This window comes from Urocampus carinirostris, chromosome 7 (genome assembly GCF_059441175.1).
Source record: "Urocampus carinirostris isolate Australia breed hairy pipefish chromosome 7, RoL_Ucar_1.0, whole genome shotgun sequence".
NCBI lineage: Eukaryota > Metazoa > Chordata > Actinopteri > Syngnathiformes > Syngnathidae > Urocampus > Urocampus carinirostris.
The window spans coordinates 42,802,299-42,814,863 of NC_142355.1; the positions used below are offsets into that span (position 1 = coordinate 42,802,299).

The 12,565-nt window shown below is 42.2% G+C and overlaps 1 protein-coding gene across 8 annotated transcripts in view; it reads right to left on the reverse strand.

Moving 5' to 3' along the window:
• cracr2aa (calcium release activated channel regulator 2Aa) overlaps window positions 1-6,688 on the reverse strand; it is a 47,272-nt gene extending 40,584 nt beyond the window's left edge. For 6 of the 8 annotated variants that reach the window (XM_088341024.1, XM_088341023.1, XM_088341025.1 and 3 more), the window contains exon 1: window positions 6,554-6,688. The gene's annotated coding sequence lies outside the window, so the exon portion shown is untranslated. The remainder of the gene's footprint in view (window positions 1-6,553) is intronic. The other 2 variants (XM_088341019.1, XM_088341020.1) reach the window with 2 other exon arrangements.
• Window positions 6,689-12,565: the final 5,877 nt, after the last annotated feature.

The following is a 12,565-nucleotide window of genomic DNA, read 5'->3' on the forward strand; positions in this document are numbered from 1 at the left end:
GAGGAGATACATGCTGTCATAAAAATGCCTTCTGGCAAGGGCTTTGATGTAAGTTTTTGAAACGGCGGCTCTTTATGAAGAGTTTTGGAATCGCTTTGAGGGAGTGAGGCCCCAGTTTTCTGGATTTACAGTGGAGAAGCTGACTGATAATGCTAACAAGATTGTCATTGTCAGAATGTTTAGTGAGGTAGTCAGTGCTGATGACGTCTGTTATTGGTTGAGTAGATACTGCTCGGTAAAAGGCCAGGCTATGAAGGTGAGGGATGAGAAAGGCTATTGGACTGGTGCCTGGAAGGTACCCGTCCAACAATGGCAAGATCCTCAGGGCTTTCAGGGACTGAAACACCTCCCGTCGACTATATTCCTGAGGGAAAACCGTGGCTTATCCACTATCAAGGGCAACCGAAACTCTGTCGCAAATGTGGTGAGCATGGGCATCTGGCTGAGGTATGTGATCGAATTTTTTGTGGAAAGTGCAGGACAATTGGACATTCCTTTGAGGAATGTATTAATAGCAGAAAATGCAATCTCTGTGGAGAAACGAATCACCTCTATAGAAACTGCCCGAAATCGTTTTCTAACAAATTGAAAGCTAGGAAGGCAGTTAACAAAGACAACAAAGACAATGAAATGATGTCAGACAACATAGATAATGAAATGAATAAATGTAACAAAGACAATGAAATGAATAAAGTTATGGAAATGCCAAATGAAAATGAACAAGAAATGAATAAAGTTATGGAAATACCCAATGAAGATGAACAGGAAATGAATAAAGTTATGGAAATACCCAATAAAATTGATCAATAAATGCACAAAGAAAATGGACAAGACAAACAAATTGAAAAAACAGATGTCCCTACCAAAACCCCTGGAGGAGAGACCAGAGAATCAAATTTGAATCAGGAAGGACCTGGAAATTCTATTTCGATTTCTCATAAAATACCTGAATTTGGACATGACAAACAAATAGAAAAGGCAACTGCCACTACAAAAACACATATTAATCAGGAAGGGCCTGGAAGAGAGTCCAAATTAGCAAATTTGTTTGCTACGCCACTGCCGGGATTTGGAGAAGACAAACAAATCGAAAAGGCGAACGACTCTCCAAAAACCCATACAGGCACTGGAAAGAGGGGTAAAAGTAAGACGAAATTGGGAGTGGTGAAAACACCAGAAACAAAGAGAAGAGATTTAGAAGAAAGCCGATTGCCGATGAAAAAGCCCACAAGGGAACTGTATGAAGTTGAGCCGGAGGAAGTCGGGGAGGGAAAAAATCTGACCCTTTGTGGGCAGGGAAGTAAGAGACCACTTGATAGGTCCTCTGGTTCACCCCCTAACCCAGAAAAAAGGGGAAGACCTGGAACCACAGACAGAGAGTCAGAGGATTCCAGAGTTTTCCCCGGTGGGCTCCAAATGAGGTACTGCTCTTAAGTGATGTGTCTGACACAGGTGACACTCTCGATGATCACCAAAGAATGGACTCGGATCCCCCGGTTTTGTCTAAGTAGTTTAAATACTTTAACAACAATTATGAACATTACATTCTCTACTATCAATGTGAGAAGTGTGAGATCAAAGGTTAAGGCTCACAGTGTTTTATCGTTCTTGAAAACTATCAGAACGGATGTGTTTTTACTACAAGAATGCTGCATCCCCTTTCTAAACAATTGTAAACAGTGGGAAGAGATTTGGCCATATTCGTCATTATGGAGTGGCTCGAACGAAAACCGTAACGATGGGGTAGCCATTTTAATAAACAACCCTCAACTCATCATAAAGAGGAGTACTGTGATGAGAGACGGACGCGCAATCTTAGCAAGACTTTCTTATATAGGGAATGATTTTAACCTCATTAACATATACGGCCATGCCGACAGACAACTCAGGTACGAACTCTTAGAGGACATCCAGTCGCATATGCTAGGCCATCAACCACTAATCGTGGGAGGAGATTTTAATTGCATCCTAAGTAGGAAGGATAGAAAGAGGACCGATGAGGAGTTTAAAGTAGATAAAACATCAACTTTATTGCAAGACATGTGCCGGACATTTAAACTGGAGGACTGTTTCAAATCCATACATCCAGGAGAGGAGGGCTTCACCTGGTTCAGTAGTGACAATGCCAGGGCCTCTCGAATAGACTACATATTTACAAGGGGTTTAGCACAGAGTGATGCAAGATTAATTCCTGTTTTTATTTCGGATCACTTGCTACTGTCCTGCTCTCTCTCATTTCCTTCAGGTATGACTGTTGGGAAGGGTCTGTGGAAGTTAAACTGCTCCCTACTGGAGGATGAGGCTCTAGCCGCACAATACAGGGAGCTGTACAAAGACTGGCAGACCCTTCAAGACTCGTATGATACACGAGCACAATGGTGGGAAATGACAAAGAAACAAACACAGACCTTTTTTAAAAATGCAGGGAAAAACAAGAAACTTAAAGAGATGAAATGCATGTCAGGACTAAAAAGAAGACTCCAACGCTATTTCATCCTAACAGAAAAGGGGATGGACTTTAATGATGAAACTTCAAAACGAAAACGGGCAAATAACAAAGGAAAGTAGTAAAATAACCAAATTAGTCGAAGACTACTACAAAAAATTATTTGAAAAGAAAGAAACACATGAGAATGAAATGGGGCATGTATTAGATCATATTTCAAGATCAGTGCGTCGAGACCCCTTTTTAACATCGGACTTTACCCAAGACCAACTGAATGATTGCATAAAGACTATAAAAAAAGGCAAATCACCCGGGGAGGACGGACTCAACCTCGAATTTTACCGGGCTTTTTAGGATATTTTAGCACCAGATCTGATTACTGTTTTTAACGAATTTTTCAGTCGAGACAACATGCCAGACAGTTTCAGAATAGAGATAGTTACTCTATTGCACAAAAAAGGAGACAAAATTGACTTATAAAACTGGCGACCCATAACGCTTTTAAACGTGGACTGTAAAATTTTCAGCAAGCTTCTAGCAACACGAATGTCTGTAGTCTTGGGAGACTTGGTTGATCCGGACCAAACCTGCGCCATCGTGGGAAGGAAGATCAGCGACAGTCTCATGCTGATCGGTGACACCATTTGTCATGCGAGAGACAGAAACATGCGACTAGCGGTCCTAAACCTAGACTTTGAAAAAGCCTTTGATCGAGTCTTGCACCAATACCTCTTCAGGGTATTGCAAAAATGTGGTTTTCCCCAAAAATACATCAAGTGGGTGGGACTGCTATACCGTGACATCTACAGCAAATTCATGATTAACGGGAATTTATCGGAAGCAATCGAGATCAACTGCGGTGTACGTCAAGGTTGCCCTATGTCTCCCCTTCTCTATGTTCTTTGCATTGAACCTTTGGCACAAATGTTAAGAAAAGATAGATTTGTCGAAGGGATCAATATCCCCAGGAAGTGGGGGACAAATTACCAAGTGTGTTTTGTACATGGATGATTTTAATATTTTATGTACTGACCGCGCATCTGTTGGAAGAGCCCTTGACTTGACTGACCTGTTTGGGAGGGCGCCTGGGTCAAGGCTAAATAGAGAAAAATCACAAGTGAAGTTTTATGGAACGTGGAAAGAGACAGAAAAGGCAGGACTCCCACTGACGGTGTTAAAGACAGACCAGAAAATCCTAGGGATAAAATTCAATGCGGATGGAGGAGGCGAGACCAACTGGGATGACGTGACAAGGAAAGTTAAGCAAAGACTTGTTTTTTGGTCACTAAGAAAACTGACAATAGAGGGGAAGGTTCTAATCATCAAAGCGATCATCCTCCCACTGCTTTTGTCAATCAGTTTAGTTTTTATGCCCAAAAGAAACGTGCTGTTACAACTGGACCGAGCCATCTTTCGCTTTGTCTGGGGGTCAAAGTGGGAAAGGATAAAAAGAGATACAATGAAAAAGAAAAAGGAAAAAGGGGGGAAAGGAGTGCCTGACCTCCAGCTTTTCCTGGGAAGCAAATATGTCTCTCTCCACTTCCAAAACGCTGTGGGCCCACCCAACAACCCGAAAAGTCAAGCGATGACCCGGTTTTGGATGGGCTCATATTTGCGGAAGCTAAAGCTTGTACCAAACAATCGTTTGATTCCAGTTTCGTTTAACTTGCCACCAACACATCTCTTTATTCGGGATTTTTTAAAGAAGTTTGATTTGGAAACACAAGAATGTCACACTTTACAAAACCACAGGGCCCTTATTGCTATTGTGCAAGAGCGAGCTACAGTAAGCCCTGTGCGGGGGCTTGCGTTTGGCGAACGTGAATCATCCTGCCCTCCCAAACAGACTACGAGACTTGTCATGGATGGTGGCTCATGAGGTTCTCCCAGTCAGAGCCGTAATGCACCACCGAGGAATGTCAGCGACTTCGACGTGCCCTCGACCTGGCTGTGGCGCCCAGGAGTCGGTGAGGCACCTTTTTTGTGAGTGCAACGCTGCCGAGGACTTGTGGACAATGGCCGACCAACTAGGAAAGTTCCCGGACTTGCCAGCAGGGGAGGTCCCTGATGCACAGTACGTGCTTTACTGGGTGAGTCGGTCGAGTAGGTCTCGGAACAACTTTGCCAGGGACTGGCTCACTCTCGCCGCCATCAAGGACGCCATCTGGACCTCCAGAAACCTGCTGGTATGGAGGTGCAGGCAGATCCCCCCCCCCCCGTGGCTGTGCTCCAAATGGCTGCAGATACCATACAATCTGCGAGCGGCGGGCCTAGGACGCAGCCATAAAGAAGAATCGTCTGCACCCACCCGGAGGGGGGAACCGGAGCTACACTGTGGGGGTCCCGGCAGCAACGGCCTGGGTTGTGGAACCCAGAAGGGAGAGGACCCACACAGAAGGGAGAGGACCCACACAGAGGACTGGAAGGATGCTGCTTGGGAGGGTGGGATGGCAGAGCTATGCCCTTCCACAATAGTATTGCCCTTTACACGTTGGTTAACTACTGTTAAAAGAAAATAACTCTGGAATTGTTTAATTGATGATGAAAATGTCAGGAAAAAATGTTAAAACGTCATATCGTCACGTCATATTGTCAGATATAACAAAATTGTGAATATGCTTGATGGCTGTTGAGATTGTCGTGTTTGTTTTGCTGCTGTTGGTGTCGGTGGATTTGTTCAGACCAAGGACAATCGACTTTGGCCTGGACGGATCTATTGACACTAACAAAGATGTCATATAATGAAATTGTGAATATGCTTGATTACTATTACATTTTTCGAGAAGGGTTGTTCAAACCTCACATTGTGTTTGCTGTTAAAAACGTCATATTGAAATATAATATTGTGAATGTGCTTAATTGCTGTTGAGATTGTCATGATTGTTTTCTGTTACTAGTGTCAATAAATTTGTTCAAACCAAAAAATACAGTATGGTCACTTACCACATAAAGGGTTAAATCTATAACACGGTTCTAGAAACCATGAAAAGGGACCGTTTTACAAGCTTTTTTTGTACTCCTTCCTTGCAAATCAAAAGATTCAAATCTGGTAATGTGGTGAAGCCTTTTTTAAAAATATTGAAACAATGTAAGCAGTAAGCGAATAAGAGGGACTGGTAGTGTGCCAAATTGGGTGTACTGTATGTTGATGTGAATGATTTGGTGTTCCATTGTTAAACTGCTGGCTCTCAACAAGATTGAATAATGTAAAAAAATACACCCAAAACATGTTTACCTCTGAAAGGTTATCACTGATTCCCTAGACCTTATGGTATGGCCTTAAGTGCATCCATAGGTAGCACAAAGAGCCAACTTACCACCAAGAGATAAATAATGCACATTGTCCCTTTAAAAGTATTTTGTTAGACATATGATGGCACAAACACTGAGTCGAAATAATCGTTATTATATTAAATTGGATGAACACAATGTGCATTATTTCACTTGTGTATTAAATGCAGTTTCGGGAAAACCTTTTGTAAGCAGATCATTATGCAAAATTGGAAAATATTTGGACACAAGTAACTTGACTCCCGGTTGGCTTTCATCACCTGTGAAAAAATTGTCGAAATAGCCTACTCGTTTAAGGCATAGGAGGAGTCCATAGGTTGCTCCATTGTTTGACTTGGAGCAGTTGTTAGATGACGGCTCCTAAGTCAAATAAGTATAGAACTCCAAATCATAAACCAAATACCGAAACACTTCGAGGACATGAAATAGTTGCATTAAGGTCTTCTTTTAAAGTATTTTGACACCATTATTTTGTGGTCAAAAGGGGACTGCCAACAGTAGCGGCACTGTTAAATTGTTCGTTGACTCCATTTTAATTGCCGTTTTATAGACTGAGTATTTAGCTATTTTTCATCTAATTACCAAACTACAAAATTGTGAACAGGACACAAACATTTTGAGGACAAAGTACGATTACTTTCACAGTTGCTTCAAACGCACTTCCTTGATAAGCAGAAAGTTACCGAGGCAGCTCCAAGTCTCTTGTGTACATACCATTTTACCCTCCAGATCAAATGTAGTTTTTTAGCGGCTATCTTGTCCCACGTCCCTGAAACGCTTAAATATAATAAAGTGACATAAAAATTGTATACGTACCTACCAGAACAATCTTCAATGGATGAATCAAGCAGTTTGTTTTCGAGCAAAATAATGTAGCTAAAGGTGAGAACTCGCTGGAATTTGACAGACAGCAAGCACCCCGGATGGGCAAACAAAATGGGGCGGGGCTGCTACCGACGGTTACCGTAGTAACACTTCCACCAGCTTACCGGTCTATTTCATACTTCCTACAAAACTCACATTGAAGTTTAAATTATGAAAAGAAGAAAGGTGTATCTTATACTGTCTCACTGACAATTGGACCAGTAACACACAAAAAAATATATACTCTGCTGAAATCAAGGACGGCCGTGTGTTTTATCTACACATCCCATTATCATGTAAATTTGTATTACTTAATTTATTTGTATTCATTGTGTGCATGTTTACTGGTATCCCCATGAATACAATTATTTAATTGATCATTTAAATCCACTTTTCGAACTCGGAGGCAAGTAGTAGTACTCAATAATAGCCAGCAGATAGCAGTGTTTAACTGAACAATGTTCACTTACCTCAGTCAACATTAATGACTGTATTCGTTCTTGCTGAACTCCCATTTACTTTTCCTTATTTCTTTTCTTTCTTTCTTTCTCTCTTTATTTTTTTCTTCTTGTTTTCCTTATTTTAGTCAGCTGTGTTTGTGTGTGTTGATTATTTCAACCAGCAGCACGGCAGAGCACTGGTTAGCGCGTCCGCGGCACAATCCTGAGGTCATGAGATCGAACTTTCCTGTGTGGAGTTCCTCCCCGTGCTTGCATGGGTTTCCTCTGGGCACTCCGGTTTCTCCCACATTCCAAAAACATGCAATTACAGTCGTATGCAAAAGTTTGGGCACCCCTGATCATTTTAAAGATTTTCCTTAATTAATCATTGGTTGTTCGGATCAGCAATTTCAGTTAAATATATCAAATTGCGGGCAGCACGGCGGCGCAGTGGTTAGCGCTTGTGCGGCACAGTTCATGTCATGGGAACCTGTCCTGGGTTCAAATCCAGCTCCAGACTTCCTGTGCGGAGTTTGTATGTTCTCCCCGTGCTTGCGTGGGTTTCCTCCGGGCACTCCGGTTTCCTCCCACATTCCAAAAACATGCATTTCAGGTGGATTGGCCAGTCCAAATTGTCCCTAGGTGTGAATGAGCGAATGAGTTGTCTGTCCCTGTGTGCCCTGCAATTGGCTGGCAACCAGTTCAGGGTGTCCCCTGCCCATTGCCCGGAGATGGCTGGGATGGGCTCCAGCCCCCCCGCGACCCTAATGAGGATAAGCGGTACGGATGATGAGATGAGATGAGATGAGATGAGATATATCAAATTGCAGACAAACACAGTGATGTCTGAGAAGTGATATGAAGTTTATAGGATTTACAGAAAATATGCAATAATTACTTAAACAAGACCAATAGCTAACACCCTTGTTGTTTTATTGATTTGAATACCTTAAATACTAATTATTGGAACACAAAATTTGTTTGGTAAGCTCATTGACCCTTGACCTACATACAGAGGTGAAGCCAATCATGAGAAAGGGTATTTAAGGCGGCCAGTTGCAAGTTGTTCTCCTCTTTGCATCTTCTCTGAAGAGTGGCAACATGGGAACCTCAGAACAACTGTCAAACGACCTGAAAACAAAGATTGTTCGTCATCATGGTTTAGCCGAAGGATACAAAAAGCAAACTCAGAGATTTCTGCTGTTAGTTTCCACTGTGAGGAACATAGTAGGAAATGGAAGGCCACAGGCACAGTTCTAGTTAAGGCCCTGAGTGGCAGACCAAGAAAAATCTCAGATAAGCAGAGGCGAAGGATGGTGAAAACAGTCAAACTCAACCCACAGACCAGCTCCAAAGACCTACAACATGATCTTGCTGCAGAAGGTGTCACTGCGCATCGTTCAACTATTCAGCGCACTTTGCACAAAGAGATGCTGTATGGGAGAGTAATGCGACAGAAGCCTTTTCTGTGCACATGCCACGGAGTCGCTTGAGGTATGCTGAAGCACATTTGGACAAGCCAGCTTCATTTTGGAATAAGGTGCTGTGGACTGATGAAACTAAAATTCAGTTATTTGGACATAACAAGGGGCGGTATGCATGGTGGAAGAAGAACACAGCATTCCAGGACAAACACTTGCCACCCACAGTAAAATTTGGTCGTGGTTCAATCATTCTGTGTGGCCAGTGCAGGTACTGGTAATCTAGTTAAAGTTGAAGGTCAGATGGATCCCAGTCAGTATCAGCAGATTCTAGAATCAGTGACAAAGCAGAAGTTGCGCCAGGGCTGGATGCTTCAACAGGACAACGGCCCCAAACACTGCTCAAATTCTACAAAGGCATAGATGCAGAAAAACAAATACAATGTTTTGGAATAGCCATCTAAGTCCCCAGACCTGAATATTATTGAAAATTTGTGGCGTGATTTAAAACTCGGAAACCCTCAAACCTGACTGAAGTGGAGATGTTTTGTAAAGAAGAATGGTCAAAAATACATTCCACCAGAATCCAAACCCTCATTAGAAGCTATAGGAAGCATTTAGAGGCTGTTATTTCTGCAAAAGGAGGGTCTACTAAATATTGATGTAATTTTTCTGTTGGGGTTGCCCAACTTTATGCACCTGCCTACTTCTGTTTAAGCAATTATGGCACACATCCTGTAAATCCTATACACTTCATTTTATTTTCTCAGATATCACTGTTTTTGTCTGCTATATGTTATATTTAACTGAAATTCCTGATCCGAACAACCAATGATTTATAAAGGAATATTCTGAAAATAATCAGGGGTGCCCAAACTTTTGCATACGACTGTACTGGCTCAAATTGACCCTAGGTGTAAATGAGCGAGGGAGTTGTCTGTCTCTGAGTGCCCTGCGACTGCCAGACAGCAAGTTAAGGGTGTCCCATGCCCACTGCCCGAAGATCCGTGGGATGGGCTCCAGCACCCCCACGACCCTACTGAGGATAAGCGGTGCAGATAATGGATGGATGAATGGATGGATGAATGAATTATTTTAACCCATTCTGCAATTCTAGATTAGAGGCCAGTAGCAGTACTGAATAGTATCCAGTAGATAGCAGTGTTTAACTTTATTATGTTAACTTACCTCTGTCATCAGACATGTATTTCTCCAATTTATTTCCCTCCCTGTCTCCTTTCTTTTTTCTCTGATTACTCTGATCCCGGATTACAAAAAAAAAACACGATAGTATATATTTTTTTTAAAAACTTCACTTTTCACGCTCATACGACTTGTTTCTGACTTCTGATGCTTTTTAAGTGGTGTGGTTCCTGTTGATTGGTGTAGTGCATGTGTGGTGCCGTTGTATAAGGGTAAAGGTGATAAATATGATTGTAGCAATTCGAGAGGTATCAGTTTGTTGTCTGTGCCGGGTAAGTTTTATGGAAGAGTCTTGATTAATAGAGTGGGAGAAAGAACAAATGAGGAGGTGATGGAGGAGCAGAGTGGTTTCATGAAAGGAAGAGTATGTGTGGATCAGGTGTTTGCAGTACGACAGGTGTGTGAGAAATATTTTGCAAAAGGTAAGGATGTTTATTTGGCTTTCATGGACTTGGAAAAGGCGTATGACATAGTTGATAGAGAGGCGTTGTGGCAAGTGATGGTGATGGAAAGTTGTTGGAAGCATTGAAGAGTTTTTATATGAACAGCAGAGCATGTGTAAGAGTAGGGAGTGAGACAAGTGAGTGGTTCCCTGTGTTGACTGGTGTGAGACAGGGGTGTGTGATGTCACCATGGCTGTTTAATGTGTACATGGATGTTGTGGTGAGAGAGGTGAATGCAAGAGTATTTGACAGAGGTGTAGACATGATGGACAACAGTGGAACAGTGTGGCAGGTAAATCAGTTGTTGTTTGCAGATGACACAGCGCTTGTGGCTGATTCTGAGGAAACATTGAGAAGGTTGGTAACGGAGTTTGGAAGAGTATATGTGATAGGCGTAAGTTATGTGTCAATGTTGGGAAGAGTAAGGTGATGAAGTGTTCATGTGATGGAGTGGGCATGACGTTAGAAATCAGGTTGCATGGACAGGTGCTGGAAGAAGTTGAAAGCTTTAGGTACTTGGGTTGTGATGTGGCTGCAGTTGGTGGAATGGAGTGTGAGGTATTGCACAGAGTGAATCAAGGAAGCAAGGTTTTGGGTGCTCTGAGGAGAGTGATGAACAACAAGAGTATGAGTATGGATGTTAAGAGGGGACTGTATGAGAGTGTGATTGTGCCGACTGTGTTGTATGGTGCAGAGACTTGGAGCCTGAACGCAGATTTACGAAGGAAGTTGAATGTTTTTGAGATGAAGTGTTTGAGGACTATGTTAGGAGTGACACAATTGGATAGACTGAGAAATGAAATTGTGAGAGACAGAACTGGAGTAGTCGTGGAACTGAGCAAGCGTGTTGATAAGAGAGTACTTGGTTGGTTTGGACACATGGAGAGGATGGATGAGGAGCGAATGTTGAAGAGGATCTACAGAGCAGAAATCAATGGAAGGAGACCAAGAGGAAGGCCGCGATTGACGTGGATGGATGGTGTTATGAGTGCACTGCAGGAAAGAGGTCTAAATATAATGGAAGCTAGAGCTCTTGTTGGTGATAGAAAGGAGTGGAGAGGTGTTGTGAAAGGATAGTGGGATTGTGGACGCGTTCTTAAGGATGGGATGGGCACCCGTATGATGCGGCAGGGGTAAACCACTGAAAGCTGACGGGCCCTGCTGTTGAACAAAAGAGTGCGTTGTGTCACCCTGACCCTGACCCGAGTGACATGGCTGCTTTCTGGTGTCCCGTTTCATCTGGAGGGACGAAAGCATGACCAACTTGGGTGCCGAGGTGCCTAACTTGTTTGGGTGTTTGGGCAATTGGGTTGGCCATGGTCCAAAAATGTTTTTTTTTATTTCTTTGTTATTGTATGTGTGTGTCTTGCTGTCGGTCACCCCTCTTGAGGGATATGACCAAGGTAGATAGATAGAAAGTGTGTGTGTGTGTGTGTGTGTGTGTGTGTGTGTGTGTGTGTGTGTGTGTGTGTGTGTGTGTGTGTGTGTGTGTGTGTGTGTTTTAATAATTGATCACAATAATTTTAAAATACTTTGAGAGTTTTGTAGGTTGACTAAGTTGTCTGAACAAGACACATGCACCAAGTTCATATTCATTTGAAAATATCAACTGTGTACTATTGTTTCAAACGTTTCAGAGGAATAAAAAGTTCTGGTTTAAGAATGCAGAGCATATTTTAGGAAAACGGTCCCGTAAAATCTCTTGTGTGAACGATTTTTTCGATCGACACAGGTAAAAAGATAGATGGACGGATGGATATAGATAGATAGATAGATAGATAGATGTTTTCGGATTACGCGCAATGACTTGACACCTTTCAGGAAGTATTCACCCACACTTTAAATGATAGAACATTTGAAATTTTGTATAATAAAAAAGACCAGCATCTTATATGTCAGTGACCAATAGCTAACAGGCATCTTACTGAAGAACAGTGACTTGCTTAGTGCACAAATATCGCAAAGTTTGAATATTATTTTTGTTCCCAATAATTTTTTTAATGATGCAGTATGTAAGGGTAAAGCCTTTACAAGGGGCCGAAAACATACTGCAAGTCGTAAAAGTGAAAATATTGGAAGTTCGGGACGTCGTATTTTGGGCGTCTACAGTATAGCTAACCCCGGGGCAAAATCAATGTCATCATTTGTTCACACCAACTTTCCAAATGGCAGCCCCCAGGGACAACTAAAACCAAAAGATTTTGCTTCTTAACTCAAATTATACTACCCCAAATGCCATGTTTAGACTAGTTGAGGCCCGTAAATTATAACATTATTAGTGAATCCTTTGGGCTGACTTCTGCTTTAAGAACATGAAAGTTAAAAATAATGTTAGAACGTATTTACCATTAGTTTGGCTGAGGTGTGTTTCGTGTTAGCAGCCAGTTCATTCAACCATACCAAACAACCCAAACCCTAAATATGTCAGTGTTGCACTTTTACAAGGGAAATGGTGAA